The following is a 9,644-nucleotide window of genomic DNA, read 5'->3' on the forward strand; positions in this document are numbered from 1 at the left end:
GAGAACGGGACCCCTCAGCCAGGTCCATTTGGGGTCCAGCGAGCCAGACAACCCCGTCTGCCCTCACTTCCAGTCCCCAGCCAGCTCCAAAATGAAACCCCCTCCAGCCCCTCCTTTCTGGCCTTTCTCTCTTTCCCGGGCCAGGAGGTCACCTGATCTCTTTGTTCTCCCACACCTTTAGCATCCTCTTGCAGGGGGGGAAGGGCCCGAGCCATTAGTTGTCAGGAGACAGAGTGTCAGCCAGAAACTGAGATACCCACAGAGTATTCAGAGGAAACATTAAGAACATTCCCACTTCGTCACATCTTGCACTATGGGGGCCTAGCTGGGCTCTTAGGTAATACAACAATACATACAAGAAATAGTAATCTAGGGATGGGAATAATAGATGCTAAGGATATATCTTCCCACCTATAATGCACTATTACCCTGTGGAACTCATTGCCACAAGATACTGTTGAGGCAGTTTCAGAGTTCCTAAAAAGGTTCGAATACTTATAGGGATAAGGCCAATATACTGAGTTATAACAGTGAGAACTGAATACAATAAAATAAGGGTTTAAAAGGGGTTGGAGCCCCCTGCTTTAAGGCATAATCAACGTTTCACAAGGTAGGAGGTAAAAGACTAGATTTTAATGCTAGAAGGGACCATTGGATCTAGTCTGATCTCCTGTATATCACAGGCCAGAGAATTTCACCCAGTATTGGGCTCAATACAGTATCACTCTGTATTGAGCCCAATCTTTGATAATCTTCTCCCTTTTAAGCCTTATCTGAAACATCAATGTTTCCAAAAGTCATCAGATTTAATAATAATTCCTAGCTCTTCTCTAGTGCTTTTCATCAGCAGGTCTCAGTGTTTTACAAAGGAGGTCAGTATCACTATCCCCATTTTACTGATGAGGAAACTGAAGCACAGGGGGAAGTGACTTACACGGGATCACCCAGCAGGCCAGAGGTTGAGCCAGGAATAGAAGTCAGTTCTCCCATGTCCCAGACCAGTGCTTAAGCCACGAGGCCGCACTGAAAAAGAAGCATTGGGGATTTTTTATTTGCCTTTTTGGTTTACTAGCTTAATGTGTTATGGGTTTGCTCTGCAGTGATGACAGCTAGAAACTTGCTCTTTAAAAAACAAAACAAACGAAAGCTGCGATTCTCAGCGGTACACACACACTGGGGCTTGACGGAAAAACAGGAAATCTTGTAAGAGTAAAATTGCAATCATGGGCATCCCTGCGAAGTAACTTTCTCACCAGTAGAGGGAGCTCCTGGGCTCACACTAATGCTGCCTGTTTCACTGCAGGACGATGGCTCTCCAGGCTACTGTAACCCTCCCCACCGGGGCTCCTCCCTTGACTTGTCTCTGAAATGCCTGGATCAAGCAGAGCAGGACTTGGTGAAGCTGCTGGTTGAGTTGTGGAGGTGCAGAGATGCTCTGGGCTGGCTCCCAGAGGGGACACATCGGAAGATGCTCTGGGACGGTTACCCCAGCAAGAGAGAGGTGGTGATCTATGAAGTGGCGGAGTGCTCCGACTAGGCAGAGCCTGGATCCACACGGGCCGAGAGCGCTGCAGGAATAAAGGGTTCCAGAAGTATAGTCTCCCCCCTCCAACTCTCACTCTTCACTTAGAGCCAAGGGCCAGTACAAAGATAAGATATCAACCTAGGGAGATGCACTAACCTCTGGAGTGTACATCTTCCCAGAGGTGGGACTAGAACCCAACAGTCCTGCCTCCCAGCCAGCTCTGCACTACCCCCTAGAGAGACCCCACTCTCGTCCTAGAACTGGGACTAGAACCCAGGGGTCCTGACTCCCACACCTCTGTACTATCTACCGTCCTTTCCAAAGCTAGGAAATAGAACCCAAGAGTCCTGGTTCCCAGCCCTGCCTGTCCCCTCCCCCAAGCTCTGGGTGGTCAGTGCCCTTTAGGGGTTACAGCAGCTAGGCAGGGTGCCCAAACTCCTGGGTTCCAGTCCCAGCTCTGGGACGCAGAGTTCTACACTGGTTAGAGCAGGTGGGGCTGGGAGCCATACCCCAAGGGCCATCACAACTAAATCTCTGATTTGGAGTCTTAGCTGTGGCCCGCCAGAAACTAATGAGGAGAGGGGATCTCAGATGGGAGTGACTCCAGGGCAGGGCTGAGCCATCACGAACGATGCTTTCTCTCCTCCCCAGCCTAGTCAAGGCTAAATCCTGCTGCAATTTCCAATGGTCTCTGCATTTGCACTGGGCGAAGCCACTCCAGATTGACAGCAGAAGCAGAATCTGTGCCAGGCCCTGGAGAATTCACTAGCATGTAATGCTAGCTGGGCAGGGCAGGGGCCTGTGACTTGTCAGCACCACAGAGCCCCACTCCTGGTGTGTGGAGGAGCCAAGGGGCCACTGCACAGGCTTTCTGGGGCCCTAAGGTATTTGAGCTACAACCTTCCAGCCAGTGAGACCAGCCTTACATGAGGTCCTCTCTGACCTTAGGCCCAAAGCACTTTTCACACTGAGGGTAGGGGGCTGTATTTCCAGAGCACCTGACACCTGTCCAGCACATCAGAGCTTGACTCTATTGACTTGCGCCTGAGTCCCACCAGGTGAGAGGAGAACTGGGCTTGGTAGGGCATCCACCAGCCACTGTACTTAGCAGTGAGTCAGGGGCAAGGTTAGGAATAGACTCCCTCCCACTTCCCCCCACTCTACCCACTAAACCACATCCCCTTTCCAGAAACAGGAACAGAACCAGGAGTCCCGGCTGCCTGCCCCCACCTCTGCTCCCTTCTCTAGCCACCAGACACCCCCTTGTCCCCGCCCCCCCACCCCCGCTGCCGTTACACTGCTCTCAATGAGATCAGAATCCAGCCCGGCAGCTATTTGGAGACAAGTCACCCTAGCTACAGCTTTTATGATGGAAAAATAAAGCCAGCCCCAAACTCTGACCAGTCCCCCACTGATTCTTTAATCTAAGCCCCCTGCTCAACATTTCTCAGTTAACTCATTTTCCTTCACCCTACGTGCACAGACAGATACTTGCAGGAACAAGACTCAGCTTGAAGGGCCTTTGTCTTTCAACACAGGCAGCTACTGAGCTAATATCAGCTTCCTCCAGACTGTCATTGAGGCAAGGCGGCTGCCTGCCTGCTCATGTCCCCCTCTCCCCCCCAACTCCTCCCTTCTCTGAGGGGGTCAGCAGTAGGGCACTTCCACATGGGAGCACCCCAGCAGCACAGCTGGCCCCACCGTATAACATCAGATGTGCTCTATTCTGATCTCAGCTCTTCCAGGATCATGCAGAATCACCCAATGGGGTCAGGGCTGGATTCTGATCTCAGCTCCTCCAAGATCAATTTGGAGTCACTCCCAAATGCATCAGGGTCAGGGTCTGATTCTGATCTCAGTTACACTATGTACATTCATAGTCACCCTCACTGGCTTCACCGGAGGCAGAGCAGATTCTGCCTTGGTATTAACTTATTCTGCTGCTTATCCAGCAAATAAAAGGCAGCCCACCCTCAATCCAAGCTTCCTCATTGCTTCCCTGGACTCTGGGGTGTTCCAATCCAGAACAGAACTTGGCTACTTGGACCTTTCTTTCCTGCAAACCACAATGCACTTCTCTTACTACAAACTTCCCAAGACCTCCCCTTTAAAAACTACACCCCACAGATGCAACATAGAGCAATTGACCAAACAAAGAGCAAGGATGGGTCAGTTGTTAGGGCCCCTTACCTGGGTCATGCGTCGACCAGGGTTCAATTCCCTTGTTCTGTCTCCTGTTCCCTGTGTGATCTTGGGCAAACTAGCCTCTGTGCCTCAGTTTCCCCCTCTCTAGTGCCCTGCCTCACGGGTGTGTGGGGATAAATCCATTCAAGACCAGCAGGTGCCTAGACACTACAGCTGCAGTTCTCAAACTTGTGTACTGGTGACCCCTTTACATAGCAAGCCACTGAGTGCAACCCTCCCTTAAAGATATAAAAAAGTGTTTTTAATTTATAACACCATTATAAATGCTGGAGGCAAAGCAGGGTTTGGGGTGGAGGCTGACAGCTTGCGACCCCCCCCCACCCCTCGTAATAACCTCATGACCCCCTGAAGGGTCCCGACCCCCAGTTTGGGAACTCCTGCACTACAGTGATTGGGAGAGTGTGCAGATGAGTACATAGGAGAGACAAAAAAGCAAAGGGATATTGACGTGTGCTTGGCTCCTTGAATGGACTAAAGATGAGCAGGCAGTTGATATTTCCACAGACTGAGAGTAATACAGAAATAGCCCCATTAAATATGTATTGTAACAGCTCTTTTTGCATGATCATTTCCCATAAGTTTGATGAGGCCCTGGGACCGGTGCATGCACATGCACACATCTATGGCTTTGCTTACAGAACGAATTGTAAGCTCAGGGATGCTAAAGACGGCTTGATACAGGATACAGTTACTTTTCTGCAGCAATTTTGTGCTTTCTTCCCTGGGACCAAGGGTCAAATCCTGACCTCTGCCAAAGTAGAATCTGGCCAGTGCCAGATGTGACCCACGCTGCACTTGGAAATAGCTGACGGAGGATCTGCTTACTGCGCTGCAAACCAGCTGGCAAGGGTGAGATTTTTCCAAAGAGCCCAGGGCAAGGTTTCTAAGGCCTCAGCATCCACAACTGGGCCTGTAGCACAGCAAACTTCTGGAAATCAGGCCCAGTTGGGTGTCCTGAGCCCTTGGGAAACATAAGCAAAGAACAGCTCAAAGTGAGGAGCTGTTTACAGTCCAGAATGGCGAGGCAGGACTGTGGTGTCAGAGGTGTCTCATCTGAAATTCGACATGAAGCCACGGCCCTTGTTGGCCTCAGAGATCCTGTGGCACTTCCCCCAGCCAGGGCATGAACCTTGGCTATCCAGCCTAGCTCCAGTGTTTTGCCTCCTTAACTAACCCTTCATTGTTTCAAAATCCTTAATTTCCTCCCCTAAACCCTTGCCTGTCAAACAGCTGCCCTGCCCAAAGACGGATGGATTGAGCTGAAACGCACGAGCAGAAATGCCGCTAGCCGATGATCTCACAAAGATCCCAACTCATTCACGCCAGCTTTTCAAAGCCCTCTTTATCCAGGGAAGCCTGACAGCTCAGCCCTTCTGGCCAAATTCCACTTTCTTTACGCAGCATTAAGCTTTCTGAGCCAATCCTCCATTTAGAAAAAGCTTGGCCCCAAAACTCAATCCAACAATGGCAGGTTTATATATTGAACTTAATCCAATGCCTAAAATATGTCTGGGTGATATAAATAGTTGCTGGTAAAGAACTGGAGCTTTCTCCCTGCTCTCTTCCAACATGTTAAGTCACAATCCCCTTTAGTTTAATTCAGCTCTCCTGGAATTAAAGATTTAATTGGCTTGGAGGGGAGAGGCGTTAAGAGCCCTCAGTGCTTTAGGGCTGTGCAGAGCTCTGCTAATCGACTTAGTGTCTGGTTTAGTGACCCCATCAGTATAGAGGCCAGGGGGAATCACATTCTCCAAAGACGTTTATGCCCCATTTTGAAAATGACTCCTCAGAGCCCAAGTCACTTTTGAAAATGGGGCATAGGCAGTTTGGAAAATTTGATCTTTAAGATTTTAGAAGTCAGGATCCTAAATCCATAAACCTCTAGATAAAGACAGGCCAGTGCTATTTATACAGCAGGAAGGATGGTCTTGTAGCTAAGGGGCTGGACTAAGCCACAGATGAGCTGGGTTTGATTTTTGTCTCTACCACTAACTCCTTAGGTAGCCTTGGGCAAGTCACTTGCCTGCTCTGTGCCTCAGTTTTCACCTAAAAAGCAAGGCTAATTCACCTTCTTTTATCTATGTAGACTGTGACCTCTCTGGGGCAGGGACGGGCTCTCACTGGCTGCCTACCTGGCACAAGAGAAGGCCCGATCTTGGGCAGGGGTGTGTACGGCACCCAGCACAATGGGGCCCCCCTAGTCTCAGTCAGGGTCTGTGCAGTGTCTGGCCCAAGGGAATGTCCTGATCCTGGCCAGGGTCTCTAATAATCTTGCCCAACCATGCATAGCAAATAAAAACCCCAAACAAAACCACCCAAGTTGTTGTTTTGGTTTGAAAAAGAATCTTTAAAACAAATACCCTCTCCCCGAGATCTCCCCCACCCGCATTGGTCAACTTCTGCCATTTCCAGCCTGGGTTCAATTGCCTGTCACCCCCACAGCTGGATTGAACCTCCTCCAGAGCAGACACAGGGATCCCTTTGTTCTATAGTAGCAGTTTTGTTCATTTGGAAAGGATCCCCCTTCCTCGGCCCGCCTGGGTGGCAGGTTTTCATTCAGCTTTCAGAAGCAAGATCAAACCTGTCAATAAAGATTAGGCAAAAGCAGTTGTTTTCCTAGACGATAAGGCCAGAAGGGACACTGGGATCATCTGGTCTGATCTCCCGTACAGCACAGGCCACAAGACATCCCTGCATTAACTCCCGTGTGAACCACAGCAGACCTGCTAGAAATACCGACAATTTTGAAATCAAGATTGGATGGGATGGAGAATCCACAACCCTTCCTTTGGAAGGTGGTGAATTCCTCCTCACTGTTAAACATTTGTACCCTGCTTCCAGTCTGAATTTGCCTAGCTTTATCTTCCAGCCACTTGGATCTTGCTACACCTTCATTGGTTGGAATCCATTGCTCTGAGAACTGACTCACCATTTCACCTTGGGCTAGTCACTTCCCCAGCTTTGTGCCTCAGTTTCCCCATCATTAATGTGACCCACCCCAGAGCAGATCCAGAAAGGTTAATTCTTGTTTCTAAGGTACTAAAGGAGGAAGTGACGTCACCCAAGGGCTGCAGCAGAGCCAGGAATAAACCCAGGTGGCCCGAGTTCCAGGCCAGCACACTAGCCATTGTACAACACTGTCTCCTTGCCCTTGCTTTTCCTAGAAGGTGCCAGGGTCTCTGCAGAGCTGCCATCATCCCATATCCAGCAAGAGACAGCTCAGTGATGGATGGAGAAGAGCAGGGATTTTGAGGGTTAAGGTATGGGGCTGGGGCTCAGGAGATCTAGGTTCTGGCTCTGCCATAGACTCCCTGGGTGACCCTGAATTTCTCTGGGCCTCAGTTTCCCCACCTGGAACATGAGGATGATAATTCTCCTTTATCTTATTTATTTAGATTATAATTATCCCTTTAATCACAGATGGGGAAACTGAGGCCCAAAGAGGGGTGGTCACCCACCCGAGGTCACCCAGTAAGTCTATTGCAGAGCTGGGTTCTAGGAGCCAGTGATTAATTAATACACCCAGGCATTCCGAGACGAACCACTGGACAAGGACAAGCCATTGTTCTTCGCTCGGCTGCCAGTGGAGCCAGAACTGTGACCTGGAGTGACCCTGCACCAGTCTGTAGAAATTGTTATTAGCAAGAAATGGACACATTTTGCAAAGGCAACACAATTATCTCCCTAATGCACCGGTAGTCGGATGCGCGCCGGGGCGTCTGGCAGGGGCCTTACTGTGCTCCTGAGCTGGAAGGCTGCCTGCAGGAAGACATCATTGCAGAAGCACAGTTTGCTTGGTCTGAGGGGGCGCTTGCCATTCATTAGTTCTTTGGATCACAGCATCTGGTACATCAGATGAGATGCAAGACCCACGTCCTCAACACTCATTAAAAGTCCCCTAGCTTGGTGCTGTTAAATAGCTGCTGCAGCTCACTGGTGGGTATATAAGTCTTCCCTGCCCCCAGGCAGATGCATCTCATTGGGAGGTAAAATGGGGTGTATACATAGTTTGCACTGTGCTCAGAGATCTGTCAGAATGGAATATGCTGTCAAATATAAGATCCATCAACTGCTACAATTGTGTGATATTGAATACCAGAACATGAAGCAATAAAGCACATTGTAGCCCTGCCTCTGGGGACATAGAGGGGTCGGACTTTGGGGACTGCCTAGACCATGCCACTAAATCCATTTCAAACACGTCATTTCAGGAGGATCAAAACAAGACGTACAAATCTAGCAACACTCCTGGTGTCTCTAGACAGAATGTACAGCTGTGCTGGCTAGAGCTGCAGGCCTTTCCTTCTACAAGGGCAGGCCTGGAGTTCACAGATAATCCCCACTGGCTGTTAGCAATATAGGGTTTATGACACATGCTTAAGTCTTCAATTCTATCCAGCAGAGGACAGTGGCACTCTCTGTCAATGCACATGCGCACGCATTCTCTACACTAACAAACTATTTGTTGCGCTGCCCCCGAATTGATGGCTCTAAGGGGAAGGGAGTTAATTGTAACCACAAGTGATCTGTTTTTACCCAGCTCCAAAACCCCTTTTAAGCCAGCACTAAGAAGGGCTTGGCCTAAGAAGCTGATGGAAGTTGATGGGGTGGGATCTCTGAAAAAGCAAGTGGCTCTGGAAATCCGGAGAGCAATTTATGTGTCTTAGCTGGGAGGGCTGGTGGGGGCGGGGCAGAGGGCGGAGATGGGAAAAGTAAGAGACCTGAAGGGGCAGGCTGAGGTGTGGAGATGCAAATACCCGAGCTAGATATAACACCTGGGAGGGCTTGCAGCAGGATACTATGACTCTGGAGCTGCCCAACAGAACCCTGGTGCGAGAGAGCGGCTAACACCCTCTGCTGCGGACTACCTGCCAGCCACATACAGATGGTAGGATACACTCCTGGCTGGGGGGAATTGAAGGGGGCATAACAGCTGGGGTCTGAGCTGCACTGAAGGCAGAGCAGGTTCCCAGGTCCTTTCGGCAGGAGGAGCTTGTAGGTGAAGAGAGAATAGTCGTTAGAGGGAATCATCCCAGGCTCACAAGCTTGTGCTAGCCAATTTCCCACCCAGAGCTGGAACTAGACCCCAGGATGCCCAGCCCACTGCTTTAATCACTAGAGTTTGTGGTAGAACCTAGGAGTCCTGACACCCAGTCCCTGCATACTAGTCAATGCCCCTTTGATCTCTGCTCTTTTGATTCATAGAAGTTGAGCTGAAAGAACTTGCTATAGCAAAAAGGAAAATCTCATTTACTGTATTTGCTGTTCCAGTTTTACTCCTGGTAGAACTGTACAAGGCTGGAATGCCACGAAATGGGCACAAGCAAACAACATGCGCTTTAAAAGGACTAAACAGATTACTTGATGAGGGACTCTATCTCAGGAAGCTGCGGCTCTGAAAAAGATTTGGGGGGTGGAGAATCAGCTGACTGGGAGCTCCCAGTGTGATGCTGTGGCCAAAAGGGCTCATGTGATCCTTGGAGTCATAGAGTGGGGAATCTTGAATAGAAGTAGAGAGGTTAGTTTGTCTCTCTAGTTGGCACTAGCGTGGCCAGAACACCTTGTCCCATTCTGGAGTCCACAGTTCACGAAGGATGTGGATAAAGTGCAGAGGGTTTAGAGAAGAGCCACAAGAAGGATTAAAGGGTTAGAAAACCTGGGTGACAGTGAGAGACTCCAGGAGCTCAATCTATCTAGCTCAGGGGTAGGCAACCTATGGCACAGGTGCCGAAGGCAGCACGCGAGCTGATTTTCAGTGGCACTCACATTGCCCGGGCCCTGGCCACCGGTCCATGGGGCTCTGCATTTTAATTTAATTTTAAAAGAAGCTTCTTAAATATTTTAAAAACCTTATTTACTTTACATACAACAATAGTTTAGTTATATATTATAGACTTATAGAAAGAGACTTTCT

This window comes from Gopherus flavomarginatus, chromosome 6 (genome assembly GCF_025201925.1).
Source record: "Gopherus flavomarginatus isolate rGopFla2 chromosome 6, rGopFla2.mat.asm, whole genome shotgun sequence".
In the NCBI taxonomy this organism is placed as follows: Eukaryota; Metazoa; Chordata; order Testudines; family Testudinidae; genus Gopherus; species Gopherus flavomarginatus.